The 14,194-nt window shown below is 42.3% G+C and overlaps 1 protein-coding gene across 6 annotated transcripts in view; it reads right to left on the bottom strand.

Moving 5' to 3' along the window:
- Positions 1-14,194, bottom strand: part of CHST3 (carbohydrate sulfotransferase 3) — a 151,109-nt gene that overhangs the window by 58,637 nt on the left and 78,278 nt on the right. The window contains exon 1 of one of the 6 annotated variants that reach the window (XM_029609283.1): positions 8,823-9,029. The exons of 2 other annotated variants lie outside the window; for them this stretch is intronic. The gene's annotated coding sequence lies outside the window, so the exon portion shown is untranslated. 3 more of the 6 variants (XM_029609280.1, XM_029609282.1, XM_029609279.1) reach the window with 3 other exon arrangements.

Here is a 14,194-nt window from a genome sequence, read left to right as displayed (position 1 = left end):
GCTCAGGGAACTGATGAGTTTGTTTTTCTGTCCTCTGCCTGCAACCATGGGTTTGTAAGTACAGAACCTAGCACTACACTATTTGCAAGAATTCTACTTTTATCGATCCTACAAACATTTGTTTCCATCAGCATTTAAAAAAATTAGCACACAAATTCCATGGCTTTATCTTCATCACTGGCAGAAAGAGTAGGGGCATTTTCTCTCTCTCTCTCTGTCTATGCCCCCCATGCATTGATATGATGCTTGCCATGCCTACGATACCCGCATAAGAATAAATAAATAGAGAGAGAATTTCTACCTGATTTCAGGTAGCAATAGCAGGGAAGGCTTCTTGAAGGCCTTAAGCATCTTCAGAAATAATTTTAAGTCCTTTAAAAAAAAAAAAAAGGAATTTTTAGTTGTACTAATATTTATCACATTTCATTATCTGAGACAATCCAGCAAACTATTTTTGCTGCTCTTGCAAAATGCTGTTAAAGCTGTTTGGGCACTGGCTGAAGCCTCTGTCAATACACATTGCAAGCTGAACGAGCTTTAAAGGGAGCTAACAATTGGGCAGCGTAGTGAAATGATCCCTCATGGATACTATGAAAACAGAAAGCTTTCTGCACAAGTTGCAAGAATCAAAAAGTGCATGTTGATGCTTTTGCCAAGATCTTCCCCTTGCAAGGCTGGAACACATCAGACACTCAGGGTCAATGAAAGTCACTCAGGCAACACATCACTCACATTGACTTTTTTTGTCACACTTGAGAATATCTGACTACAGCAAACGGACTCTGCTTCTCTCTAGTATTTATTTTATACATTTTTTTTTCTTAACTCTGCTGAGATAAATACCGAGCCTATGTGCCAATCAGCTGCAGAGGGAGAATTAAAAAATCATAAATGGCTCATTGTTTGATGGAACAGAGAAACTTTGTGCAGCGGTGAAACCCTCGGCTCTGGGAAGCAAAGCAGCCAGGCCTGGCAGCCAGCCTCCCAGTCCCGCTCACCCTGAGATCTATATAACTTAATGGAGGGCAGAGGCTCTCTGATGATATCGCGACTGAACATAAATGCTGAAGAATTAGCTCCTCTGACTCTCCACTGTGAGCTGGAAAAATGGTCCACCCGCTGTTACTGATGCAACACAAGCATTGAAGGAACAAAGGCTCTGGTTTTCAATTGTGCTCCTGCCTCTGACATATTCATTGAAAATCTACACAATATAGCCCTCTCTTCTCTCCCCAAAAAAAACCCCTATTTTGCAATCTCAAACACACAGACAAAATTCCTAGGTCAGATTGTGGCAGCAAATTACGGATGCAGATCTTTTTTTTTTTTTTTTTGTTATATAAAGCTCGAGAAGCTGCAGGTGTTACTTTTTTTTTTACTTAATCCATTTGTGGCGAGTTACTCCAACAAAAAGGCTTCATTGGCTATTTGATACTTGCCATTATTTCTACTGATTACAGTGGGCTAGCATGGCAACCACGTCACTTAATTCTTGCAGTTATTCAAGATTTAAAGAGCTAAAGTAGCCTAAACATCAATGGAAAAGCTTCTGCAATGTATGACAGTCCTAGTGTCAGCCCCCTGCCAGAAAGGCAGAGAACAGGGTCGGGGAGCTCTTCCAATGATTCCCACAGTCTCCCCTGCATCTCTACCGCAGATACAAATGTGTTCCCATAAATGTGTCACCACCCCGCCAACATCGAGGGGAAACTGTTGGGGAGAATTTGAGAAAATAATTAGGAAATACGTAGTTCTGATGGAGAAGCAGTATCACGCGTTTGACTCTCCTATTGCACAGTGAATTCATATGCCAAATGGACTGCCAGTTGAAAATTGACATTTTTGATGGAGTCTTGATGGTACTGCTGCTTTAAAGTCTTAAGGACAGGCAGTCATTTGTGTTCCAAAAGTTAGAACTTAAATCAGAAGGATTGGGTCTTTCTACAGTTTTCTAAGAAAAGCACATGAGGCACGTCTTGGAGGTGGGGGATGGGGCAAGCCTTAATCCCATGCAGTATCACAAACACAATCACCACAGCACAATCACTCGGGCCGAGCTCCAACGGAGCGCACTGTTAGCCGGCATTTGGACATGCATTTTGGATGCGCTAGCTTTACCCCTTATTCAGCAAGGGGTAATAGCGTGTCCAAAACGTGCATCCAACCCCCCGAACCTAATAGCACCCGCAACATGCAAATGCATGTTGATGGCCCTATTAGGTATTCCTGCGCGATTCAGAAAATAAAATGTGCAGCCAAGCCGCACATTTTGCTTTCAGAAGTTAATGCCTACCCAAAAGTAGGTACTAATTTCTCCGGGCACCGAGAAAGTGCACAGAAAAGCAGTAAAAACTGCTTTTCTGTGCACCCTCTGACTTAATATCATGGCGATATTAAGTCGGAGGCCCCGAAAGTTTAAAAAAGTAAAAAATTAAAAAAAAAAAATGTTTAAATGGGCCGGCGGCTGTCGGGTCGAAAACTGGACGCTCAATTTTGCCGGCGTCCGGTTTCCAAGCCCATGGCTGCCAGCGGGCTCGAGAACTGACGCCGGCAAAATTTACTGTCGGCTGTCAAACCCACTGACAGCCGCCGCTCCTGTCAAAAAAAGAGGCACTAGGGACGCACTAGTGTCCGTAGCGCCTCTTTTTACCGCCGGGCCTAATTTAAATAAATTAACTTACTGTATTGCACGCACAGGAGCGTGTCCTGTGTGCGCGCTGGGAGAGCGGGCGTTCGTCCGCTCTCCTGCATTTTTACTGTATCGGCCCGACTGTTAGGTGCATTAGTGGCAGCTGTATAATAAAACAGAGCACATAATTTTATATATTGTTAGAAAGTGGGACTTGGCATGATTAAGCAGCCATCTCTGCCACTAGGATGGAACCATAGTAAATCCAGACAGTAAACCAGGTTATGCCAGGATGAGGACTGGGGAGTGGGGGTGGGTCCCTTTCCAGTTTATCGTGCTGTCGCCTCTCCTATTGTGATTTGAAAACTTGGTTGTTTAGGAATGCCTGCAAACTATTATGAGAGAGTTATGGAGAATTTTTTTGTGATTGATTGAGGAAACTGATAACTTAATAAGAGAGTATTGAGATTTTATTTTTAAAAAATGTGATGTTATTTTATTATCATTTTATTATGTTTTTATAAATTATGTTTGTTAACTTTTTATTATTTTACATTATATGTATGTTAAGTTGTAAACCATTGTGATCTGTTTGGAATGATGGTATATAAAATGCATAAATAAATACATATAAATAAATAAATAAATAAATAAATAGCACACAGGCTTTCAGGAAACTGCTGTCCCTCGATGTAGCTAAACATTACCGTATTACACAGCGTGCCTACTTTTAGCCATAGTGGGAGGAGGCGTTCATGGGGGGGAAAGGGTTAAGTCAGGAAAGGGAATGCCACATGTTCCAATCTTCACTTTTGAGGCAAAATTATGCCAGTGTCAAAAGTGGATGCAGGTGCCCACCCAGACTTACCCTGTGCCTGTGGCAAATTTCACAGCATACGCAGGCGCATGCTTTAGCTTTTGAAAACTGGTGCAAAGAATGTGGGTAAAAAGTACGTACGGGCTTTGCACCGATGTGGGCCACTTGAAAATTGCCCCCTACCGTATGTATAATCTAAAGAAATTCTTTTCAACAATAAAGTGGTTTACAATGGTGTGAAAGGCAATACTATAAAACAGAAAAAGTTTAAATACAATTACAGAACAAATTCAGCAAAAAATGTAAATATATGTAAATATATGCAAACAAGTCTTCAATACTGCTTTTCTATTAAAGCTTATCTACACTCATAGACGGTAACTTTTCAAACAGACACGCAGATGTACATGTACATGCGTATGCCAGCTAGCGCCCAGAGACGCGGCCATTTTATAACATACAAGCATATATGCGCATATGATATAAAGTCGGCTGTATGTGCGTACATGTGCACACCACTCTATATATGGACACGTGCATGTGCGCGCAAACGCACGGCTCCACCACGTAAGTGTGGGGGGGTGGGGCTTTTATTAGATAAGCTCGCTGATGCAATAGCCCTTTTTCCCAGTTCGCCTAGTTTATGGATTGGATTTCCTAACCCCCCTGTTATTTAGCCTCCCTTTTACCCCAACCCTTAAAACCCCTCTGCCTGGCCTTTTTTTTTTTTTTTTTTAATACCTACATGCCATCCATAGCAAAAGTAAAGGTACACGGTAGGGGACCCCAGCGTGCACATAAATACTTACCCGCACGTTTCAAGGTAATTTGCAGGAACACCCATGTACCCCCCATGCTCTGCACAGATCACGCCCATACCCATCCCTTTTTTAAACTTTGTGATTTTTGTGCGTACCGGAAGATACGTGCATACTGGTTCACTGTTAAAAATCTGCACGGCACACATCAGCCCAAGACAAGCTCGTATCTCAAGGATTTGGCATGCATAGGGCTATTAAAATCGATCTTTTAGGGAACGCATGGAAATGTACTACAGTACCTGGGTTAAATATTAGCTTTGAATTAACAAATATTAATGCTGTCATGTTTTAGGCATGTTTCACTAGAGCAAGAACATGAGTGCTGCTCTGGAGGTGCGTCTGTCTGTTTGACTGCCTCTCTCCACCCATCTGTATGCATCTTGCAGGCACTGTTCAGTCTACGCTGCACATGGCCCATGTAGGCCACATGCAAGGCAGCATAGGACCTGGGAGGAGAGAGAGAGGAGCAGCCAAAGTTGTGCTACTGCTACCACCCTTCCTCATCTGTGTTGGCCCTGTAGTATATTTAAAAGTCACAGGCCAGCCCTTCCTGCCTGTTGATCTCATGGAAGAGAGCGGAAGGAGAAACACACCTTCAATGCATTGCTCTTTTAGGGAACACATTTGCTACTTGGGGGGGGGGGGAGGGGGAGCAGGCAGAGGGGCAGGGCTAGGCCTTGTTTTCTATTTAATGTTGAACCATGGGCAGAAATTTGTAGTTTCCGATTGCCATTGGAGAGTATGGCATGTTTGCATGCTTATTCTAGACTGAAATGGATAAAATGGGTTGAATTGTGCCAATGCAATTTGCACTTTTGGTTTTCTGTTTTCTACTTCTACAGCATAATGTACTGAGGTGTCTGGCGTTTTTTTAAAAAGTCAGCTTTCCTGGTTTTTTTTTTGTCTTCAGGTCTTATTCCTGGGAATTCTTTATCACCTCAACAGATTTTATGTATTAAATTCTTATATTTTTACATTTTATTTGAACTAAAAGTTTCTACTTTCTGTTATGTCTGTGCCCCCAATACAATAGATATCCGTGCACTGCCTGCAAGGGGTTCCAACAAGCTTCAGTTCCCAACTCATAATGAATTTGTGTTTTATTATTAGTTTTTATAAAAAGGTGATGGTTTAATATGCTACTTATGCAAAGGTGGTTTATGCATTTTTTTTAAATTGGAGGAGCTTTCAAAAGGTTTGAACACAAATCTCACCCCAGAAATTAAGCATAAATCTGAAAGATTCTGTTTGTTTTTCTTAACTGCCAACTGAAATACCTATAATGGATTTGGCTACTACTGCTCAAAAGCCTGAAGCTATCATAATTTGTAAACAGTCCCAGAATAGAAGCCCAATATCCTTCAGGGGACATCATGTCGAACCCTAAGAAAAAGTAACCCTAACACTATATAATACACACACACCTAGCAGCCATCTAGCAGTCCATGAATATCAACCCGACAAGCAAAACACAGGCAAAAGAAAGAGAAAAGCCCTGAGGAGGAAGGTGATCAGTTGTTCTCTCTCTCAACTGAGAAAAGGATGAGAAATAATGGACTTTGATGCAAAGGAGGTTTCAGTAAGATAGCAGGAAGAGCTTTCTAATTGCAAGCCTAGTTAAACACTCAAACATGTTAAGTAGGGAAAATGTAGAACCTCCTCTGTCGCTAGGGAGCTTAGACAAACATTTGTCTGGGATGATACGGGTACAGCAGCTCGTGCCTGGAGGCAGTGGGATAGAGGCCCCATTCATCCTTTGACTTCGTACTCCACTGGGATGGGTCACGGATTCTGGCACTAGACATGGCAGGAATGAAGCACCATTATTTATGTCCAGTCAATGCCATTGGGTAAAGACGATATGATTTTATCATAAGTGCTGCTGATCTGGGTATTTTCAGGGAACATGCTCAGTTCTGGATCACGATCCTCAACTGATTTTTCAATCACAAAATCAGTCTGGGTCCAAAGCTAAGTACCACCCCCATCCCACCCCAACTGAATTGATTCAACTTAGTATTTTATTCTGATCAATTTCTGGAAAAATTGCTTTCTGAGGATATGTATCTCAGTCTGCCCAGATGGGGCCAAACCAAAACCCCTCTCCTTCCCTCAGATGAGGATCAGCCCATCTTTACAGTCTAATAGGCAGGGCTATAAGTTAAAGGAAAGCATCAATGACCATTTACTCTCCTCATTCTGAGCTGTGAAATATTCTTTTTTAAATGGGAGTACCTTGCAGAAAAATTAGGACTTTGATGGGGCTGGCCCAGTGGTTTAATTATTTATTTATCAGAAATATATATTTTGATAATGCAAGATGCCCAGCTCTTGCCAGGTAGGAGGCTGGGACATATTCCTACAATAGAGAAAGCCACAAGAGACACGGGACAAAATAATGGCCAACACAAATGGAAAAGTTAAGCAAACAAAAAAAAATGTTGCGTCCCCCTAAGAAAAGTGTAAAGGATTTTTAAATCACAAATTATAGCTTAAATTTTAAGGGCGTTTAATATTAATACAAATATATATATTGTAACCGCTCACTGGGTAGTGTTTCGCTGCTGTAGCTTCCTCCAGCGGTTCCTCGCTACAGTATCCCAACATCTCACGATGTCTGACTATGACTTTAAACAAAGGTGAGTCCACCCGCACTCGGGTTGTAAACAAAACTGGTCCCGGAAACAAAGTCCAGCCAGGTTCTGCTGCAGCCTACATCCCAGCCTACAGCATCAGTGGCCTTAAACACAGGTCCAAGAGTCAGGCCCTCTCTGGGACCAATGCTTCTTCACACTTGTGCCCTCCGACTGTGCCTGTCTCGACACCACAGCCCACATTAGAAAGGCTTTTAAACTCCGGCCCTAACACAGGCTTGGTCCTGACCCAACAGTCGCTCTGAAACAAAGTTAGGTTCCAGCCCTACTGTTTGCAATGGCCAAGCCCTTGAGTGCAGTTCCCTGAAGCTCGGCCTGCTTTCAGTGGTCTAATCCAATCATAGTCCTAGCAGTGCCCTTCCCTTCCCCAGCTCAGGTGGCTCTCCAGAGCTCAGACAGATTGCCTCCTCCCTTTCAGTAGGAAAGTTCAAAAGCTGAAGAGAACAAGTTTCAAACAAACACATGTACCTCAGTGTTTTCCTAATCTGCCCCAAAAAATCCACCAGGGCTTACTGACATTAGGTATGAGTTGCTTCCTCCTCCTGCCACTCCCACCAGTCTTGTATGTGTGGCTGCTTTCCTTTAATCCCCCCAGCACCTGGTTCCTGGCCTGGCTCAACTTCCTCTCCCTTCAGCCCCCTTGCCCTCTGGGAGTTGTAGTCCTCCCCTCCCCCAGCTGAGCTTCTAACTCAGCCCTCATCTGTACTCCATTCCCTTGTAGCTGTCGTATTGGGATGTATCTCCCATTACTATATATATCTTCACATAAAGACACGAGAGCAAATATTACCAAAGAAACTCATAACTCTCAAGGCTTAAGATCTAGCAATGTCCAGGCAAGAAATGGTTAATCCAAAGAAGTCAGGGAAAATCTCCGGCAAACTTAAAACATACAAGTGAAAACTTGTCTCTTCAGGTAGGCACCAGGGAGAGATTATCAAGTCTTTAGAAAAAGGAGGAGGGCCTGGAAGGCAGGAGAAGTGATTCCATCAAATGACATGAATCCACTTACACATTCTGGGGATTTGCTAAATGAGGGGGGAAGGCAGAGAGTAAGGAAGGAGAACCAGAAATACAGGCCTGAAATGTCTACCTTTTGAGATTCAAACACACTTATCCAATGCATTTCAAAATTCAATTAAAGAAAAGATAAATGAGCACTCTGGCGTGACATCTCTAGGCTGATATTTTCCAATGATCTCATCTGTATCGATTCACAACCTCTGTCCCTCCATAAACTACCCTACAAACATAAAGTTGCAAGATCTATTTGCTTTGGTTGCAGAAATAATTCTCACTAAATGTAAAAGGTTTAATAATTTGTGTACAAAGTGTGACATACAAAAGAAAAGTAGCACTGAAGATGCTGCCGCCCCTTGTGGCCTTGGCAAAGCCACTTCACTCTTCATTGTCTCAAGTACAAATTTAGATTGTGAGCCCTCTGAGGACAGGCTCAGAACCTGAATGTAAGCTGCTTTGAAGTGTCTAAAAGGCGGGATATATAATTTAATAAATAAGATGCTTGTATATGCAGTCTTCCCTGCCTCAGGCACCCCTCTCCCACAACACAGTCACCCTGGACAGGAGGTCACCTCTTGATACCAGAGAAAGCCCCACATTTTTCAGTCAGAAGGATTTACTTTCAAGGCCCAAGGCGTTAGATTGATAATTTCACCACCAATACTCTCTACACAGTATTGTGTTCTAAAAGTGGCCTTTGCTATAAAACGGCAGCCCACATTATTTTGCATACGGTACCTTTTTTATTCTTGGCATCCACGTCCAATATTTACAAACATAATGGGGTTCTGATCCTCCTCTGGACGCCCTCACTTCTCTCCTGGAATCTGGGTTCTCCTCTGGACTGGTGTTCCAGATCCCCACCAGATCCCCTGTTGTACCTTTTCTCCAATTGCTTGGTCTCTGTTCCTTTCTCCTCTGTCCTCAGTTGGGTAGCTCTCGCCTTTCTCCTCTCCAAGTTGGCACCCTGACGTACCAGCCAGATTAGGTGACCTTTTCCTCCTTTCCAGATCAGCAGCATTTCTGCCAGCACTCCCTGTTCTCTGCTTCAGGACTCCGTTCTTCCTAGAACTTCTGCCAGTGTTTTCTTCCTTTAAAGAATAAACCCAGGAATGAGAGGTTTACTCCCTTGGCATAGGGATACTCTGCATTCCAGATACTGACAGAGGAAGAGACAGTATAGGGGGAACTGTCAAGTGCACTACCAGACAGGCAGAGCTGCGTCACATCAAAGGCTACCATTAAGGTGTCTACATCTTTGAAAGCAAGGAATTCGGTATCTTTATACATCTTTGAAAGCAAGTTATTGTACTAGAGAAGAAATGTAAGTCATCTCATTGATGAAGAAGATAAGTACAATTGGCTGATGCATCCATTGAGACATTGAATTTGTCTTTTTTTTTATTTTTGGGACATGGAAAGGTTTTCATAAGCAATTTTCCACACTTTCACTAAAAAAAAACTTTAAAAAAATTTTTTTTTCAACTAGGGGCATGTGATGATGGTCAGGACAAAGAGTCAAAAGTTTAAATTAACTTTTGACTGTCCGTTTGATGCCCTCTAATTTAATTAAGAAGAAGGTTTGCTTGTGGCAGCTTTGCATTAGAATATGGAAAATTTGTTGTTTTATATTGATGTAAGAAAGTGTTTTGCTTCAACTATTTGGTTACGATTATTTTTGTAGAGAACATTTACCCCTTTTTTTTTTGTTTAATCATATTAATATTTGTCATGTGGGCTAGGTTTCCAGCTGCAACAATTGCAATCAAGTAAAGATTGCCTATTTTCATAAGGCAAGTTTATTTCAGAGTACAGAGGAGTTACAAACAGGGCTCCCACACCCCACGTTCCTGCAGCTCACAGGTAATTCCATGGCACATTTGCATATTGGACCCAAAAAACAAAGCGGAAGCCGGATCCAATATTGCTGAGTAACGAAGAAACTAAGAAGATGGTGTATCAAGGGACTTTTATTAGACCTTGCCCAGCTCTGGCCGAGTTTCACTTGCACAGGAGCAGCCTCAAGGGCTATTGAGAATAAAATTACAATTAAAAACACACATATATGAAAGACATATTGACAGAAATGTATGTACATACAAACAAAACAAATGAAACATGCTTGTATATTAAAATGTACTCTATAGTCTGCACATGAGTCAATGTTGTGTAAAAGCTGTACATAAGTTAAAAACACACAAACATTTATAGAAATGTGAATACACGATCTTTGTTTCTTCGCTACATTTGCATATTGTGCATTACTTAAAATGCAAAATCAAGTTTATTGAAACTCTCTCGTGTTTTGTTTTCATTTAATAAAATAAATACTTTTTTCTAACCTTTGTTGTGTACATTTGAATATTTACATTTTCTTTCTGAATTATTTCTCTCTTTCCTGTTATTCTATTTTTCATATCTTTTTTTTTTAATTTCCTTTCTTCTCTATTGGGTTATTGGCTCCTTATGAGTTTGTTTTGTGCATGCTATGATAATAAATGAACCTCACGCATAAGCCATTAGGCATGATCTCTGTCTCTCAAATTTCCTGCTAGTGCTCTTCTTAATATTTGCACTGTGACAAAGACAGCTTCCTGGTGAAGCTCATTGGGTGTCATTTGCACCGGCAACATATCCAGGCACACTGGGAGGTTCCATTTAATCAGACTGATGGCACCCAATACCACTGGGACTATTTTGGTTTGATCCCTCCAATTTTGTATTCCTAACCTTTAGTGTGTCCTCTCTTCCCTCCATCAGGCAGTCTCTCTTTTCTTCCCATCACTCTCCTCCTTCCCTTTCAGTTCTGCTTCATTGTTCCAGATATCTACAATCCAATGACTGATTCTTTTGGTTGGGCGACTAGGTCAAGGAAGAGCATTCAATGAAATGTATCTGGATTTCAGCAAAACGTTTGATACTATCCCACAAAGGAGGCTCATGAACAAAATGAGAAGCCTGGGAGTGGGTCCCAAGGGCATGGAATGGATCAGCGAGAAGTGGTAAATAGAATTTGCTCTGAGCGGAGAATATATTTATGTATTTGCATTCATTTCTAACCCGCCCAATTACCAGACATCCATTCTGGGTGGTTTCCAGAATTACATACACAATATAACAACAAATAACATAAAACAATCAAATATAAATGAAAAGAGTGGAGTTCCTCAAGGATGGCTTCTGGGGCTGGTTCTGTTCAATATCTTTGCGAGCCACATAGTGGAAGGGTTAAAAGGAAAAATGTATCTTTCTGTGGATGACACTAAGATATGCAACAGAGTGGACACAGCTGAAGGAGAACAGAGAATGGAAAGTAACCTAAGCATAGGGGTTGCTGAGGGTTTAGCAGCTGGGATTCAATGCCAAGAAGCTCATAGTCATGCATTTTGGGTGCAGAAATCCAAAGCAGCTCTATGTGATGGGGCGCGAGAGACTGATGTGCACAGACTGGGAGAGAGACCTCGGAATGATGGTGTTGAATGATCCAAAAGTGGTAAAGTAATGTGACAAGGCACTGGCTAAGGCCGGAAGGATGCTGGGCTGCATAGAGAGAGGCATAACCAGCAGAAAAAGGAGGTAATAATGCCCTTGTACAGGTCCTTGGAGGGGCTTCACCTTGAGTACTGTGTTCAGTTCTGGAGACCGTATCGCAAAAGGGATAGAGACAGGACAGAAGCGATCCAAAGAAAGGCAACCAAAATGCTATGTGGTCTTTACAAGAAGACCTATGCAATTAGACCAAATGACCTAAATAGGTATACTCTGGAGGAGAGAAGGGACAGCGGAGATGTCCTTTTGTAGATTACAAACTGGTTAAAAGACAGGAAATAGAGAGTAGGATTAAATGGTCAATTTTCTCAGTGGAAAAGGGTAAACAGTGGAGTGCCTCAGGGATCTGTACTTTGACTGGTGCTTTTCAATATATTTATATATGACCTGGAAAGGAATATGATGAGTGAGGTTATCAAATTTGCGGATGATACAAAATTATTCAGAGTAGTTAAATCACAAGCAGATTGTGATACATTATAGGAGGACCATACAAGACTGGAAGATTGGGCATCCAAATGGCAGATGAAATTTAATGTGGACAAGTGTAAGGTGTTGCATATAGGGAAAAATAACCCTTGCTGTAGTTACACAATGTTAGGTTCCACATTAGGAGCTACCACCCAGGAAAAAGATCTAGGCATCATAGTGGATAATACTTTGAAATCGTCAGTTCAGTGTGCTGCAGCAGTCAAAAAAGCAAACAGAATGTTAGGAATTATTAGGAAGGGAATGGTTAATAGAATGGAAAATGTCATAATGCCTCTGTATCGCTCCATGGTGAGACCGCGCCATGAATACTGTGTACAATTCTGGTCACCGCATCTCAAAAAAGATATAGTTGCGATGGAGAAGGTACAGAGAAGGGCAACCAAAATGATAAAGGGGATGGAACAGCTCCCCTATGAGGAAAGGCTGAAGAGGTTAGGGCTGTTCAGTTTGGAGAAGAAACGGCTGAGGGGGGATATGATAGAGGTGTTTAAGATCATGAGAGGTCTTGAACGAGTAGATGTGACTTGGTTATTTACACTTTTGAATAATAGAAGGACTAAGGGGCATTCCATAAAGTTAGCAAGTAGCACATTTAAGACTAATCGGAGAAAATTATTTTTCATTCAACGCACAATAAAGCTCTGGAATTTGTTGCCAGAGGATTTGGTTACTGCAGTTAGTGTAGCTGGGTTCAAAAAAGGTTTGGATAAGTTCTTGGAGGAGAAGTCCATTAACGTCTATTAATCAAGTTTATTTAGGGAATAGCCACTGCTATTAATTGCATCAATAGCATGGGATCTTCTTAGTGTTTGGGTTCTTGCCAGGTTCTTGTGGCCTGGTTTTGGCCTCTGTTGGAAACAGGATGCTGGGCTTGATGGACCCTTGGTCTGACCCAGCATGGCAATTTCTTATGTTCTTAAGGGTCACAATATGAAGCTCTAAGGAAGTAGATTCAGGAACAAGGTCAGAAAATATTTCTTCAGGAAAGGGTGATGGATGCCTGGAATGCCCTCCCAGAAGAAGTAATGAAGACAAGAACAGTAATGGAATTCAAAAGGACTTGGCATAAACACAGAGAATCCCTAGTAGCTAAAGGATGAAAAGGAAGATAAGGGTAACCTGCCCAGAGCGGCCGATACTAGACATAAAAATATAAACAAACTTGCAGACTGGATGGCCCACTTGGGACTTTTTCTGCCGCATTTACTGTGTTGCTGTTAATATTCTCCAGCCACTCTAATCCCACTCTCTCAATTTCTCTCAAGCCTTCCATAACCCCCACCCCATCCCTTTTCTCCCCTTCTTTTCTGGGGCCATTTCAGACGCTGTCATTCCGACTCACTCTTCCTCCACTCCTGCAGTCTTCTCTTCTCCCTCCTCCTCCTCCTTCAGTACTCTCCATCATCCTCCCCCTCATGCATTTTCTCTCCCTGTTTCCAGTCACTCTGATTTTTCCCTCCTAATTTATCCCAAACCCCTCACATCCTCCTTTTCCTTCCTTTCCATTTTGATTTGGGACACTCTTAGCCACACTCTTTCTTCCCCACCCTACACACACCTCCTATCACACCCACCCCAGCTGATTATGTAGGCAGCACCTTGCGGCTTACTCGGCGGCAGCAGCAGCTGCAGGTGAAGCCACCAGGGGAAGGAGGTTCACTTGGTGACCCAGCAGGGAGAGATGGCATTGACAGTTCTACCGGGGAAGCATTGGCACTGGCATCCCCAGCAGGGGAAAATGGCATCGGCACTGCTGGTGGGTAGAGGTGGTGTCATGTTATTTTCGGAGAGGCAGCTATGGTGGGGAAAGGGTGTACGGAAGGCAAGTAGGAATGGACAAGCAATCCCCCACAATTCCATTCCAACAGGAAATGTTCATGGGAAGAGGCCAACTCTGCAGCAATTGTTGTGGCACTGCAGGAAACTGGGAGCCTAGGGCATAATGGTCAAGCAATTTCACTCATTTTCTGGAGTACAACTGGATCAATTTCATCTGGTCCTGCTACTTTGTTGATTTTCATACTGCCCAGTTCCTTTTTTTTACCCATTCAAGGACTATGCAAATCTGATTCTGCTTAATGTCTAGTGTCCTTATCGGTCTATCTTCTTTAGCAGCCTCAACCATCCTCTGCTTTGGGGAAAAGCAGACCTCTGATATCAGGATGAATTTTCCCCAAGTTAGTTTTACGCTTTGTCCTCTAGTATTCCTTAA

This window comes from Rhinatrema bivittatum, chromosome 7, assembly GCF_901001135.1.
Source record: "Rhinatrema bivittatum chromosome 7, aRhiBiv1.1, whole genome shotgun sequence".
Taxonomy (NCBI): Eukaryota; Metazoa; Chordata; class Amphibia; order Gymnophiona; family Rhinatrematidae; genus Rhinatrema; species Rhinatrema bivittatum.
This window is presented reverse-complemented; position numbering and strand designations above follow the sequence as displayed.